The sequence below is a fragment of the Rhinoderma darwinii genome, chromosome 9, assembly GCF_050947455.1.
Source record: "Rhinoderma darwinii isolate aRhiDar2 chromosome 9, aRhiDar2.hap1, whole genome shotgun sequence".
NCBI lineage: Eukaryota > Metazoa > Chordata > Amphibia > Anura > Rhinodermatidae > Rhinoderma > Rhinoderma darwinii.
This window is the reverse complement of record NC_134695.1, coordinates 97420405-97436879: the sequence shown is the minus strand read 5'-3', so window position 1 is coordinate 97436879 and position 16475 is coordinate 97420405.

The window sequence follows — 16475 nt, the reverse complement described above, 5'->3', positions numbered from 1 at the left end:
GTGGGGTCCGGGTCCTGTGTCCCTTATTGATAGCTAGAACGATGAAGTTGTGGCGCTCTACTAAGTACCGTGCTTAGGCTTACCTTCCATTGGCTTGCCTTGGTTCTACTTGGAGAGCTAAGTAGAGGCATAGACACTATATTACATCTCTATGAGGAGAGCTGGGGACAGGAGATAGTCGCCAAGCCTGAGCATTGTGCTCAGTAGAGCACCACAGCTCCATCCTTCTAGTGATTGGTGGTGGTCTTAACACTTGGACCCCACTGATTACAATACAATTTAGGACTCAAGGTAGTACCTGTAAAAATAATTACTACCCTTTAACAGTCCTACTGCCAATTATTAACCAATTGTGTAGGACAAGAGGCCTCTTCGTAAAAGCCGCTGGAATTATACATTGTAATAGGATTGTTTATAGGCAAGAAGAATTGTGTGTGTGTCCTACGTATGTGTATAATTTACATTTACAGTGTGATATCATTCATACTATTCTGGAGTCTTGGAAATCATTAGAATATCTATAAGGGGTACAGAGTTTACAGTCGCACCCAGGCTCTAATGCATGATCGGGCCTAAAGACCCATCTTCCGCATAAGAGGATAGCGGCAGGGGCGTAGCTATAGGAGGTGTAAAGGTAGCAGTCGCACCTGGCACATGAGGTCAGAGGGGGTCCAACTGCCTCACTGCCACATAAGAAGACACTGGTATTTTTAATGGCACATGGTAGCCCTGTTACAGATTTTGCGTTGAGGCCCAGGAGCTTCAAATTACTCCTCCGGCGAAGCAGAATTATAGAACGGCATCTTACATCGTGGAACACAAACCTCAAGCTGGATCTTTGTCTGGGTGACAACCTTTTTATAGCTCAGTATGTCCAGACACAGATATATCTAAGAAATCCCTGAATAGAATATGAACAACTTGACAAAATTACGTTTAAGGGGAAAACTAAGACCGTTACATAATATTCCTTCGAAACCTTGTATCTCGAGCTCCTGGTTGGAATTCATGGTCAACAAATCAGTTTCAGTATTATTCTTTGTTCAGATGAATTCCACATGATTTCAATCAGAATGTGTTACATATAGTGGAAGGATCTTCTAAATTGCAGAGAAATAAAGCATATTTTTCATTCGTAAAATATGGTTTTAAAAATAAATATGTGTCAAAAAACGCGGAGGTAAATTGATGCGCTTTACAAAGATCTTCAGTCTGTATAAATGTTAGGTGAACAACGTATCTCTTAACCTTTACTCCTTGAGGAATGAACAATAATGGCATACATTTTAGATGTTGTATGTCTATTAAAGTTTCTACATCCCACACTTTTGCAAATGTCACATTCAAGAATCTCGCTGCCCAAACACTTTGTATTGAGGAGACACAAAATAGCAAAAGGTCAACTTGCAAGGTAAAAAGTCTTTCTTTTGTATCTTAAAGGGTTGTGGCAAACAATAGAAGAAAACACAAATAGTGCAGCTCAATACAAGAACATGGCGCCTGTTTATCAAATGGTGAATAGAATGGAGCAACGGACGGGCACATTTTCCATAAATGTCTATTGACCCCTAATTGTACCAGGATCCCGATATTTGCACAATATATACAATGATTGGAATTATTTTCCTTGAAAACTTCATCCTCTTTTGTGTTAAAGAAAGATGTGTAATGCCGGTCGGGCGCCGCTTCAGCTGGCGGTTCACACCGCTGGGTTGCTCACCTACTTTGCCGGCATTCTGTTGCTGTGTGTCGGCACCCCGAGACCGCCAGCATTCTGATTCTCCACCGTCAGTCACGGACGCTGAACAGCCATTGCTCCTTGCCGCTCTACTGCACAAGGTCCCATAGCGCCCTCTTAAAGGGCCAGCGCTAGCGCATTCCCAAGCTCCCCTAACCAGTCCCAGAGGCCGAGTGCCTACTTAAAGCAATCTCACTGGTCCCCTTGCGCCTGAGCAACTTTGGTGCAACTTAGCTTGCTCCTTCGAAGGTTTCTACCAGTATCCTGCTGCCAGTTCGTATCCTTCAAGCTGCTACTAGTCTGTATCCTGCTACCTGATGCCAGTCTAAATCCTGATACTTGATACGAGTTTGTGGCCTACTTCCTGTTGGCATCATGTATCCTGCTGCAAGCCTTAAAACCCACTACCTGCTATGATCTGTGACCTCTGATCTATATCTGCCTGCCACGGAATCATCTGCCAGTGCCTGAATCCACGGTGTGCTTCACCGCTGTCTCCTGGTACCCTGGGCCAGCTGCTACTTACACTGGGACCACCTCAGGAGGTAGCGACCTGGTAGTCTCTCCACTGCGAAGTCTAGATCCAGGGGTTAAAGGGTGAAAACCTGGAGGCTACTTAGACAATGCCCTTAGAGGTGGGCCAAAGTGAAACCGGTTGGGTCCACAACCCGCTGGTTATTACAATATGGTTACTAAGGATACACTTCTTAACAGCTACAGCCTTTTATATATGTCAGACTGCAGATCCATACCAAACAACCTGACCTAGATTACTGAAACCAATGGTTCAAAGAATAAGCAATATCACACAACAAGTGGACATGGGCGGCTCTGTATCCGGTAAATGCAAAAAGGAGCTATGGATCTCATGATCGTTGAAGGTCCCAGTGGTTGGAAACATTTCTGGATTGCTTATTCTAGCAATATGTCATCAATCATGATAAGTACGGTACCATCTTTAACCTTTCATGCCTTAGGGGTATCTTCCCCTCATCAAGGCTACTTATATTGTAGACTGTATTATATTCAATGACATACCATGCAAATCGAGCAAAGATTCTCTACGTTTTTCAAAGTAATATTTGGTTGGTTTCCTATTTTTTTTAATCAAATCTATTTTTACTAAATATTTTCAACATAGTAAAGACAAAAGCAAAAAAATAAAAATAGTGGCTAGTATAGTGGAAACCGTGCAGGATACCAGTTTTGAAAAATGAAAACCAACCACTAAACCACGTTAAAAGTAGTAAATATTAGGGGTGTGATTGCCTATTTTTGATAGTTTAGTGTATGCTCCAGAAAATACTACTGAACATCTGAAACATCGATGGGACAAGTCATGTTTTCATATAACATTGATCAAGGCAACATGTTACCCTACTGTAATCATATATATATCAGGCCTATATGCCTTGTGTCATGTCCGTGGCTGCGGGCTGTCAGCTCCGTTCCTTCCCTGACAGCCCCAGCCTCCTCCTCATGAGAAGCCCGCTCTTAAAGGGGCAGCGCGCGCACCGGACCTCGTTCCTGACCTTTGACCTGTGAGTACACTGGACTATAAGAGGGGTCCAGCCCCCTAGTTCTATGCCTGAGCTTTGTTGTTGTATCCCTAGCGTGTCTTGCAAATGGCCTCCTAGTGTTTCCTGCTCCCAGTGGTTTCCTGTTCCTGTTTCCTGTTCCTGTATCCTGAATCTAGTGTTGTGCTTGCTGTAGCCATGCTGTGCTGTATTCCACGCCTGACCTGCCTCTCCACACCTGACGTCCACCTGATGCCAATTTCCTGCCTAGTCTGCCTCGCTACTGTCCGAGCTGCCACAGGTACCCTATACAAACTATAGACTTTGACCTGCGTTCTGTTGGCCAGCTACCATACCGCCAAGAGGGTACGGCCAGGTGGGTCCACGAACCCTTCGCAACACCTTGACTGGCGGTCTGGATTATTTTTTAAAGGTCTTGGGCCTTAAGTTAAGGTTGAGATGGTCTTCGAAGACACGAGTAATATCTCTCCATTTCAAAGGAACATTGACTTTTGTGTAGGCCACATACATTGCCCGTATTTCATAAAAAAAAAAAGATATAAGACCTACACTGGCAGCGTGATATTTGCCAAAAGGGCTGCAGTGCCTTAAAATGCTGTTGGGTGGGTCTAGTTTATTCAAAAATTGTAAAATAGCATCATATCCATAGTCTACCTAAAATACCTAAAATGCTATACTAAACATCAAGAAATGATCAGATAGAGCCATCAAAGTGGTTGTGCAGGATTCGAAAAACAAGGCTGCTTTCTTCCAGAAATAGCGCCACACCTGTCCATGGGTTGTGTTTGGTATTGCAGCTCGGCACTATTGAAGGGAATGGAACTGAGCTGCATTACCATACACAACATGTGGACAACTGTGGCACTGATTTTGAAAAACAGCAGCCATTTTTTTTCTAATTCTATACAACCCCTTTAACTATTTCATGAGTCAGCCAATTTTAAACTGCCATAGTCAAATTGTTTCGGAACAAACTACACAAAATTTAGAACTTCAATCACTACTTTGCCATTTCCAACTAATTCTGTTACCTTCTCGAAATTTAAGGCAATCAAACTTCTAGGGTGATTCTTAAAGGGGTAGTCTGAGATTAGAAAAACAGATCTGCATTCTTTTCAGAAACGGCGCCACCCTTGTCTATGGGCATTGTCCGGTATTGCAGCTTAACCCCTATTGAAGTGAATAGAGCTGAGCTGCCATACCATCCATAGACCATGGATAAGGGTGGCGCTGTTTCTGAAAAAAAAAAAAAACTAGAACCTTTTTTCCTTTTTCAGACAACTCGATTAATATTATTCTTATTTTATAAACAGATAAGAAAATGTGTGACATAAACGGCGCCAGATTCAGAATCCCACAATTATATTGGCGTATGCTATATTTCATAAACATGGACAGTATATAGTATATGAACATATACAAAGAGACACATAGCGTGCCTGTTAAAATACAGTGAAGGAAATAAGTATTTGATCCCTTGCTGATTTTGTAAGTTTGCCCACTGTCAAAGTCATGAACAGTCTAGAATTTTTAGGCTAGGTTAATTTTACTAGTGAGGATAGATTATATATTAAAAAAAAAAAAAATTACTGAAAATCACATAGTCAAAATTATATATATTTATTTGCATTGTGCACCGAGAAATAAGTATTTAATCCCCTACCAACCATTAAGAGTTCAGCCTCCTCCAGACCAGTTACACGCTCCAAATCAACTTGGTGCCTGCATTAAAGACAGCTCTTACATGGTCACCTGTATAAAAGACTCCTGTCCACAGACTCAATGAATCAGTCTGACTCTAACCTCTACAACATGGGCAAGACCAAAGAGCTTTCTAAGGATGTCAGGGACAAGATCATAGACCTGCACAAGGCTGGAATGGGCTACAAAACCATAAGTAAGACGCTGGGTGAGAAGGAGACAACTGTTGGTGCAATAGTAAGAAAATGAAAGACATACAAAATGACTGTCAATCGACATCGATCTGGGGCTCCATGCAAAATCTCACCTCGTGGGGTATCCTTGATCCTGAGGAGGGTGAGAGCTCAGCCAAAAACTACACGGGGAGAACTTGTTAATGATCTCAAGGCAGCTGGGACCACAGTCACCAAGAAAACCATTGGTAACACATTACGCCGTAATGGATTAAAATCCTGCAGTGCCCGCAAGGTCCCCCTGCTCAAGAAGGCACATCTACAGGCCCGTCTGAAGTTTGAAAATGAACATCTGGATGATTCTGAGAGTGATTGGGAGAAGGTGCTGTGGTCAGATGAGACTAAAATTGAGCTCTTTAGCATTAACTCAACTCGCCGTGTTTGGAGGAAGAGAAATGCTGCCTATGACGCAAAGAACACCGTCCCCACTGTCAAGCATGGAGGTGGAAACATTATGTTTTGGGGGTGTTTCTCTGCTAAAGGCACAGGACTACTGCACCGCATCAATGGGAGAATGGATGGAGCCATGTACCTTCAAATCCTGAGTGACAACCTCCTTCCCTCCACCAGGACATTATAAATGGCTCCTGGCTGGGTCTTCCAGCACGACAATGACCCGAAACATACAGCCAAGGCAACAAAGGAGTGGCTCAAAAAGAAGCACATTAAGGTCATGGAGTGGCCTAGCCAGTCTCCAGACCTTAATGCCATGGAAAACTTATGGAGGGAGTTGAAGATCCGAGTTGCCAAGCGACAGCCTCGAAATCTTAATGATTTACAGATGATCTGCAAAGAGGAGTGGGCCAAAATTCCATCTAACATGTGTGCAAACCTCATCATCAACTACAAAAAACGTCTGACTGCTGTGCTTGCCAACAAGGGTTTTGCCACCAAGTATTAAGTCTTGTTTGCCAAAGGGATCAAATACTTATTTCTCTGTGCACAATGAAAATAAATATATATAATTTTGAAAATGTGATTTTCTGTTTTTTTTTTTTTATATAATCTATCTCTCACTGGTAAAATTAACCTAGCCTAAAAATTCTAGACTGTTCATGTCTTTGACAGTGGGCAAACTTACAAAATCAGCAAGGGATCAAATACTTATTTCCTTCACTGTATATGTTGACGCGTAGCTAGGCTTTCCTTCACCTGGGGCAAAAGATTCCGTTTTCTGCCCTAGCCCCTTATCTAAATACCCAGGCCATGGCAGAGGCTTCTTGGTGCCCCGCTGGTATCCAGTACCCAACCTGGCCATGGCTTCTTGCCACCCCCCTGGCATCAAGCACCCAGGGGAACATGTCTCCCCTAGCTAAACCCCTGCCTTTGACCAATAAATATAACCCTTCGTAGAAGTCTGAAATCTGAAGGTAATTCTTGTGAATATTATTTATATAACGGGAACAGTCATCCGGATACGATCGTGTTGGAGTCCAAAATGATCGTTTATTCAGTAAACACTAACATTAATATAACATACATCATTGACAGAAATATCTAATGTGTAGGTAAGTGATCTTTGCATTCATTGGGTGTATGTATTCTAGAGGAAATCCACTTACAGAAAATGTCACATACAGTTTGAGCTTAAAGAGCATGTGATAGAGATTTAAAAGTCCTTGTGCCGTTAATCACGGTTTTTGAAAGTCTATTACTATTTCAATTTCAAGCAAACATCTGTGAAATGACTGATGTCTTGAAAATCATCAGAACTCTTCCTTTCCACATTTTTTTATTCACATCTTCAAGTTCGGTATGACCTTCACTCCTAAACTGATTTCAGTGCATTATTTAAACAAAGTCGCAAAACATTTCTCGTTTTCTTGATTTCTCACCCATAAAAAGATATTTCTGGAATTTATTCAAGAAAACTGCAGGTCACAAATTCAGAAATGCACTCAGCGTTTAGACATTTATTGGGTTGATAGTGCCTGTAAATACGAAATTCCAATCTCCTAACCTCAAATTATAACCTCAGAGTGATTGTCCACCTTTGAACACCATTTAGTTTTTTTTTATCTAAATAGGTCCAACATTTGGTGCAGATTAATTCCATAACAAATTCTTATAAGGGTTGGAGCTTTGTTTTCCTTATATACAGTAGAGCTCCAAATGCCCTGTATTGTCATAGAGTAAAAAAAGATAAACACTTTTACTTCTTCCAGCCACCACTAGGGGAGCACCCTTTGAAATCAACAAACAATGCACATATAGTAAACTACTTATCTCCCCCTAGTGGTGGCTGCAAGAAGGTAAGATTTTATAATTTAGCTATATTGCTGTTTGATGGAAAGAATGAAATTTGGAGCTCTGTAATAGAAACATGGATAATCACTACATAAAAACGAAAAAAAAAATGTCAAAAGTAAACATAACTGATTAAAATGTAATAAAAAAAAAATTACAACCAAATGATTCCTTTATTTAGTGTCAGTATATTGGTTAGGTCCCAATCTAAACCAAATGTGAAATAACGGAGCCTGAAAAATATGTAGCATCTACAGCCATTGACTAATGTATGGAGAAGTCATTATTGTTGTTATTTTTTTTCTAATATAAATCCTTGATTTATTTATATGGTGCGAATACTGCCATGTCCACCAATTATAACGTAACACCCTGGACAAAACTTGTACCCTGTGGTTATGTCTAATGAAAGCCCTGAGGGGGTGTTGCATGACACAGGTGGTGTTCTTTCATTCACCGCCCCCTCATACTTTTCATTATACATAACACAGGTTATCAGTTTTGCCCAGAAACTTTAGTCGATTTTATAGTTTTCTCCCTATATTTCTTTCCCCATGTCACTTGGTGACCCAGCCTCTCGTTATTCAAGCCCCAAGCAATTGGTTAACATTAGATAAAATTAAAGTTGACTAAAGGGTAACTAAACTTTCGAAAAACTTCTGACATGTCACTATGACATTTTGATGGGTGGAGGTACGACCAAACACTCACCGATCGCTAAACGAAGCGGCAGAAGCACCCGGGTGAGCGCTGTGCTGCTTTGTATCTGATCAGATTTTCTCGGAAAGCCGCGCAGTTGGTGTATCGCCTCGTAGACTTTCTATTGAGCTCGTACACCAATTGCTCGGGTTTCTGAGAAAAGACGATCAGAAATTAAGCAGCACAGCGCTCACCCGAGTGCTTCTGCCGATTTGTTTTATAGATCGGATTGGGGTCTCAGTGTTTGGACCCCCACTCACTATGACATGTCAGAAGTTTTTCGAAAGTTTGGTTATTCTTTAAAGGGGTATTTTCACCATAATTAATGATGGCATAGGATATACCATAACTTCATGATTATTGGTAGTCTGACCTCTGGAACCCCTGCAGACCACCTAAAAGTAGTAGCAAAAGCCACTTTGGCTTTTCCCTGATTTATATCTATCCACACACTGTGATGAGAAATGTAACATGGCGCTATTTAAGTCAATGGGGTGGTGTTGCGCTTCCATGCACAGCGGGTAGACAAGAGCTGTTCTGTGCAGTGAAAATCTGTGAAGGAGACAAAGCGCTTAACTGTAGCCCCTTCGTTCTGGGGACTGGTTGGGATCCTAGAAGTCAGTCCCCCAACAATCAAGTAATGGAATTTCCTAGCCAACATTTCTAAGGGCTTGTCCACACGTAATGGAATTGCTGCAGAAAATTTCTGCAGCAACTCCGCAGAAACTAGCAGACATTCCGCTGCGGAAAAACCGCACCATTTCCTGCGTTTTTTTACAGCAGAAAATGGTGCGTATTTTGCTGCGCTTTTCTGCGAGATGGTGACATCCCCTCTGAAAAACGCAGCAATTCAGTCCACTTTCCGCAGCAGGAATTGACATGCTGCGGTATGAAAAATATGCACCACAGGTCAATTTCTGCAAGGACATTTTTACGCAGCGTGTGGAGGAGATTTGTTAATTCTCGCCCACTTTGCTGCTACTGTATTCTGCTGCGTATTTTCCGTCTGCAATTCTGGACGAAAAATATACAGCAATTCCGCTACATGTGGACAAGTCCTAATCATGAGAAAACTTCTTTAATATTTTACAAAGTAGAAAGTAATAGGATGATTTAAATATGTTTTTGATAATTGTGAAGAAGAAAGTTAAAATGACAAATTAACTAAAATGTAAGAAAACAAAGTTTCCGGAGAACCTCCTATACAGGGGCCAGGTCATAAATTTGAATACCAAAGTTACAAGACACAGTAAAGATCCATGAGAGGTTGAAAAGATTTCAAGTCATATCCTTTTATCTATATAGGATGAATAAAACGACATGTGAATATACAGTTGTTTTTACGGTCTGCCCTATTTAATGGGGCCCTAGAGCCAACAAATCTGGACTCCTGCTTTACATATATTCTGTTTAGCAGTCTCCATCACTAGAGATATTCTACCGGGTATTTTTAATTGAAAACCATAAACTGAATGTGTTATTTATGTCACAATTGAAAGAACAGTGTTGAGAAACCTACTGTTATACTATATACGTACCATACCTTTATACGGCATACCTACCCACTATATGGGAAATGTCAGGGAACACCATTAGGTATTCTTCAAATCTATGTGTAACCTTGTTGACCTTGACATCAGGCAATTGTTTATTTTGTGTAGCATTATGCATCTTTTCAATTACTAACTATGCAGTGCCACCAAAATGTCTTATATCCACCTATTTTAAATAGTATGTCCATCTTCGAAAATCATTTTATAGTTTACACATTTAATTAATCTACTTAAAAAGTTGAATAACTTGGTAAATATATTTTTTTTAACTGGTTACGAGTTAGAGCCTGTACAGTCGCTTTACTGCTGGTTGTTGTTGGACACAGTCAACAAACATGTCGACAGACACACCCCTTACAGCTTAGCTGAACTCCTATAACGGCTCTTACGCTAGTTAGTTTGAAGGAAGCTCTGTATACAGAGTTGTAGCTAGGCTTTTCTTTACCTGGTGGGAAAAAACATTCAGTTTTTTGCTACTAGCCCTGTATTTAAATATACTGACCAAGTTATAGTGGTTTGGCACCTCCTCCCCACTATCTGGCACACAGGGCACAAGCCACATCAGCCCAATCTAGCTACATGCCTGTTTGTGTAGACATTGTTCCTTTAAGGAATGCTGGGCAGTTTCAGCTCTGAAGCTTCAGCATTGTGAATGCAGCACTGATCGATAATACAGATTGTAACTCTGGATCAGTACAAGATAAATAATACAATATATTTACAAAATTATAGAAAAAAGTTTGCATTTTCAGTTCTATATGTAAACTATACAATTATTTTAACAGGTGGACGTAATTTTTAAAAAATGTTCTCTGTTTGGGTCTTGGGATTTAAGACTTTCGTAAGGACATTTAAGGTTTTTCTCTTTATTTTTCTCTTTTTGTTAGGTATGCTTTTGGTAATTATTTTACAGCACAAAGTCGCTTTCCTTTAAAAAAAAAAAAAGTTTTCCTTTATTTAGTTCCACTATGGAAACACACCCTGTGGATTTTATTCAAAGTTGATGCCATCAAACCAAGATTAGGTTATAAATGAGCTTACAAGTGACATTCATGCTTGAAATAAATCCAAATACCCAATAAAATAGAAAAACAGATTCCAAGTTTTTAGAATCCCGGGAGAAAACTCTGTATTTTCAAAGTACATCTCGAGTGTTTCAGTAAATCTTTCCTAATGGTAAAAGAAATATGTGTCTATTGACTATACAGTTAACGCTTACAGCTTTATTGTTTCTCGTTGGTATGACGAAGAAACTTAAATTTAACATGATATTTTTAGAATTCAAAATTGGTCTCTGTCACAAATGTTATCTTAGAACAAAAGCAAAAGATCTGAGCTCTTACAGAATGTGTCATGGGATTTATCATAATGAATTGACAGCAGAACGAGGCAGTCTGCTCTGTTTACCAAGCTCACCCTTAATATATCATCGAACACCCAATATATTCCTAGCGGTAGAATGATGATCTGTTCCAATATGACTACAGAACACCCTGCTGCTGGACAGATATAAACCTCTATGTAATGTTCAGAACCATCTATCTGACAGAATTATAAGCCACCATGTTGTAGATGTTGACAAGTAGGAAAGCAATATGTGGAATAGCTATAACTTCAGGTGATATTGCTGGGAGAAGTATGAGTTCACGGGATACAAATACGGTTGTTTTCAAGGTAAAGGAAACTAAATCAATATCTGTCTAATGTAAAAGTTTTTGGGAGATTTGTTAAGGACAAGTCTGTTTGCTTATTCTCCTCTTGCCCCGTCCCTAAGCAGATTTTGAGTCTTTATCTCCATAAAGGCAAATATATAACACTATTTACAAGCATCTCATTTTCTAAACTTTTTTTATTGGCTATTGCCAGCACACTTTCTTTCTTTCTTTCTTTCTTTCTTTCTTTCTTTCTTTCTTTCTTTCTTTCTTTCTTTCTTTCTTTCTTTCTTTCTTTCTTTCTTTCTTCTTTCCTTCCCTAATTCCATCCCTTCTTCCGACCCTCCTCTCTCTTTTCCTCCCTTCCTTTCTCCCTTTCTTTCCTTCTCTCCTACTTTCTTCATCCCTTCCTTCCTTGCTCATTTTTTCCTTATATCTTTTTCTACCTCTCCAATGCTTTTTGTTTTTTATTATGCATTTAGCTTTCTTCCTTTCTCCCTCCCTTATTTCCTTCCTTCCTCCTTCCTTTCTTGCTTCCCTCCCTCCTCCCTCCTTTCCTCCTTCTCCCCCGTCCTTACATTAATTTTCTCTTTCTCCATTCGTTCCTTTCTTCCTTCCTCCATTCGTCCTTCCCCCTTTCCTCATTCCTCCTCCTTTCCTCCTACCTCCTTCCCTTCCTTCCTTCCCTCTTATCACCCTCCTTTCTCCCTCCCTCCTTGACTCTCTTCCTTCCTTCCTTTCTTCCCTTCCCTCTTTTCTTCCTCTTCCTTCTATCTCTGTCCCTTCCTTCCTTGCTCACTTCCTCCCTATTTATTTTTCTTAACCTCTCCAATGCTTTTTAGTTTTTCTTTTTTATTGTCTATTTAACTTTCTTCCTTTCTCCCTCCCTTATTTCCTTTCTTCTTCCCTTCCCTCCTCCCTTCCTTCCTTCTTTCCTGCCTTTCTTAAATTTTTCTTCTCCATGTTAATGCGTTTTGTTTTTCTTTTGAGCTGCAGTTCCGTTCAATGAACTTTTTGGAAAATGTTTACTTTGTAATTGCGTGAAAGATGAATGACAGATTACAATCAGTTATTGAGAAACTAATTCAAAGATGACAACTAATATGGCTGCACTTTCTCTCGCCAGGTTTTTAAAAAAAATGTCAATACTGTATATCCGTACAGTAACTAAACGAATCATAATGACTACACTTTATCTACGGCTCTAACTCTTGATTTACTAATATATGGCTAGTTTTACATTTTGGGTTTAAATCGTCTTTAGCTCAATAAGTTATTGTAAGGCACAAATAAAAAAAAATCTGTTCTCCTACATCTACAGCAATGGAGTAAGCCTTTACTTCACATCTTTCCCCAAAATAATCATTCTGTCTAATCAACATTATTTTGTAAGCAGGTAAGGCTATGCTCACATTATATAATTTACCCTACGTTTAGCGTATATGCTGGGAAAAGCTCCCGACACTTAATGTGCATTGAACCTAGACTGTGCTGGATGCCTAACAGTGGCATTTGTCACCCATAGACTATAATGGTATGCGTTAATTGGTTACATCATTAACTCTTATGACCCTTGTCATGACATATAAACTAAATGGATATCATTATATAATATGGGGAGGAATTCCATTGCTAGACATCACCCATAGACTATTATGGTACAGGTTTAACGTATACGTCAAGATAAGCTAATGAAAAGCCAATGACGTTTATGTTAAATGGATGCCTGAAATAGATGTGATACAGAGGCATATATCACCTATAGGCTCCCATGTTCAAAAAAATATACAACGCGGTAATCATTTTTTTGAGGCATCCTGTTGCATGGAATTTTGTCGTCTACTATGCTATTCTATATTTTAAAATAAAGGTATACTGATGTATACCAGCCCGTTGGAGGCCAATAGGAGCCCTATGGACATGTTTAGCGTGTACGAGGAGAGCTTCCCCGATGTACACGCTAAACGTAGGTCAAAAAACGTGATGTGAACAGGACTTTAGACTGAAACTTTGGTCATTGGTCGAATAAATGTAAATGATGTTTGTAATTTAGTTATTTATCTGGTCATAAGTTTCACTATTAGTGTCCCGATGTCCTGTTGGACCTTGACTGGGTTAAAATTTTGCCATTTCAAGAACTTTTGATAAAAGAGAAGAACTTGTTCTATCCGGTATTTCAGCTTAATTGTTGAAGACGTTTTCCATACATATATTATCACGCTATAATCACGTGGGAAGTAAAATTATAGAAATCACTGTGGCATTATTTAAGTAAAGCTCATTCAACTGTAACTCTACGTTATCTCAAATAATATTCTGTTCCCTGCAGAGAACTGCAAAATGGTTGTCAGTTAAAGTAATTTGCTGCTGAATTCTCGTCTGTGAATATCTTTGCTTCTGTATCTTATCTGTTAATAGGCTTAATTAACCTCAATTGTCCTAGATTGTCCTTAACTGTAGTACTACAAAATGTTTTATGAAAAACTTTTAAGTTATTATGATTACTATTATTTTTTTGTCACTATCATAACTGCAAAATACTTCACAAATTCACATTCTTAAAACGGAACGACCACTTTATAAAACCATTTTGCTGTGGACACTTTAACGTGACACTGTCATAATCTCCTAGTCGCGAATTTGCAATTGGTGACAGGGGACACAGCATCACACAGGGCTGTCCGCTTACCGAGTCATCTGTATGATACTCAAAGCCCCTCCTGCAGAGCTCTGACGTCATAGGGTTAACAAGACAATCAGACCGCCATGTCTACAGATCTCGCCTGGCTAGCAGTTTTTGATACTATAGAAAATAAGCATTAAAATGTTAAACATGTATGGAGTGAGCATGAGGGAAGTATAATTTAACCCTTTGGAATCTGTCAATTCCAAGTAATGACAATAATATCCCATCTGGATAACTGCTTCTTAAATTGAAGCCATCCCTTTGATCAACTGGTTTCCGTGGGTCTGGCTTCTTTAACAACTGGTGAACAGCAAATTTTGCTAGGGGAAGCTCTGTTGGCCGCTTGTTTCCTCCAAAATGGCCGGTAGAGGAGAAATGTTGTTGGGCAACTATGTCGTATTTGGTTATATTGGGTCAACCAGAGTGGAAGCTGCTCTTTGCTGCGGCTCTCTAATTTTGCTTATAAGAAGGGATCTGGAGTAGGGTATTTCCTCTATGACATCCATATACCCTAATAAGCCATATGGAAAGAGGTTATCCATATAGAACAGCCCCTATAAGGCCAATTATAAGTTTTATTTACAATACCATGCAAAAACATAAAGTACTATTAGTGAAACACTAAAAATTCAGTCCATCTTATCTCTATTTATTCTACAGTTGAATGTTATATTTGGTTGCCTGGGAGCAGCATACACTTAGGGTCCTCTTAGGGCCATTTTACATGGGCCAATTATCTTTGTAAACAGGGCAACAAACAGCCGATGATGGAGCGAACAATCGTTCATCATATGATTGTATTGTTTTAAATGGCAAAAATATTGTCGATGTCAGCAGCACATCTCCCAGTGTAAACAGGGAGACGTGCTGCCAACATGATAGAAATATATGGGGATGAGCAATCGTAGTAATGAGCGCTCATCCCCATACTAGCTCTTGTGAAAGGAGCAGATGAGCGCCGATAAACGAGCTGTCTTGTACCTTTACACTGCCCAACATGGCCCCCAGGCAGCCATAGCAACCATCATCCCCCCGCGATTGCGTTGCGGGGGGCGCGATGAGCTGTTAGAGTGGGTCGCCCCCGTTTTTTTTAACAATTTAAATGCTGCGGCCGCTATTGACCGCGACATTTAATGAGTTAAACTAGCGGGATCGCGCTCGTTACTCTGAAGTGTCGGCTGTAACAAACAGCCGGCATCGTATGGGGCGGGTTAACTCTGTGAGCCCGTTCCATACTTCCCCTACCCGACTTTGGCGTATGGATACGTCAAATGTAGGAAAGTCGCTAAAGAAATTGGAAAATGGTTTTTTTAAAAGAATTGCAAAACATTGCCATACATATGCACTTACCATGAGATGGCATGACGAAAAGAAGTGTCTAATAATATATTGTACCAAGACTATGGCCTGTGTGCCGTTTTGATAAACTTAACACAATTTTTACCGTTTCGTAAATTCATGCGTCCTACAATATAATATTATTTAATAAATCTCTGACATTATCTCCCCCTGGAGGTTTATTTTAACATATGTTCAATTATATATGCTTTTTTCATTTTACCATTTATCTTTTTTCTTCTCCAGTAAGCAAAAAATTATTCATATAAATAGCAGTAAATAAAATATAGAAAATGTACCACTTAAAACTATATAATTATATAGAACTCTGCTGATATAATATTCAGTTTGCCGAAAATTCAGTACGCAAAGAAAATCTTATTTGATTTTTACATATATATATATATAATGCAGGAAAAAAATTGCAGTCAAAATTATTCTTCTTTCGTTCAGAGTATATTCTTCAAGAGAATGTAATCAAATCAAGGTGTCTATTTGCTTAAAAAAGGGCGCACTGAAACTGATAGAATTGCAAATTAAGCTTCACTTCTAAAAGCTTCTTTTACTTCATAGAATTATGATGATGGGAAAAGAAAGTAAAAGCTGGTAAATTTTAAATTACAGTTAGATTTAGAATTTCCAGATGGGATTGACATAAATTTTGCATTACAAGTAAGAACTTTCTCTCGTCTCTGGATCACAAAGGGTGTTTAAGAAGTCTTTTGAACAATGACCAATAATTATGATCAATAATTCTTAAAAAAAAGTTATAATAATACCTGCAGCATTAAAAGTATACTTTAAAAAAAAGCAAATAAAAAAATTGTCTAAAGTTTTTCTAATAATTGATCTGGAAATTCTGAGTTATTGAGAGTTCTCTAAGTGGACAGCAGTAGCAAAGAGCTTCTCTCGCTCTGGAGGACCCAGCATGTTCATACATTACATAGACAGCCCACTGATTTCAATGAGAACTGTGTAATGCTTAATTTCCCCTGTGGTGGCGCTGCAGAGAAAATGAACACTTGCTGCTGGGTTCCCAGCAGTGTATAGTTGATTGCTAGATTGTTCCAGAAACGGGACACCCTGTGAT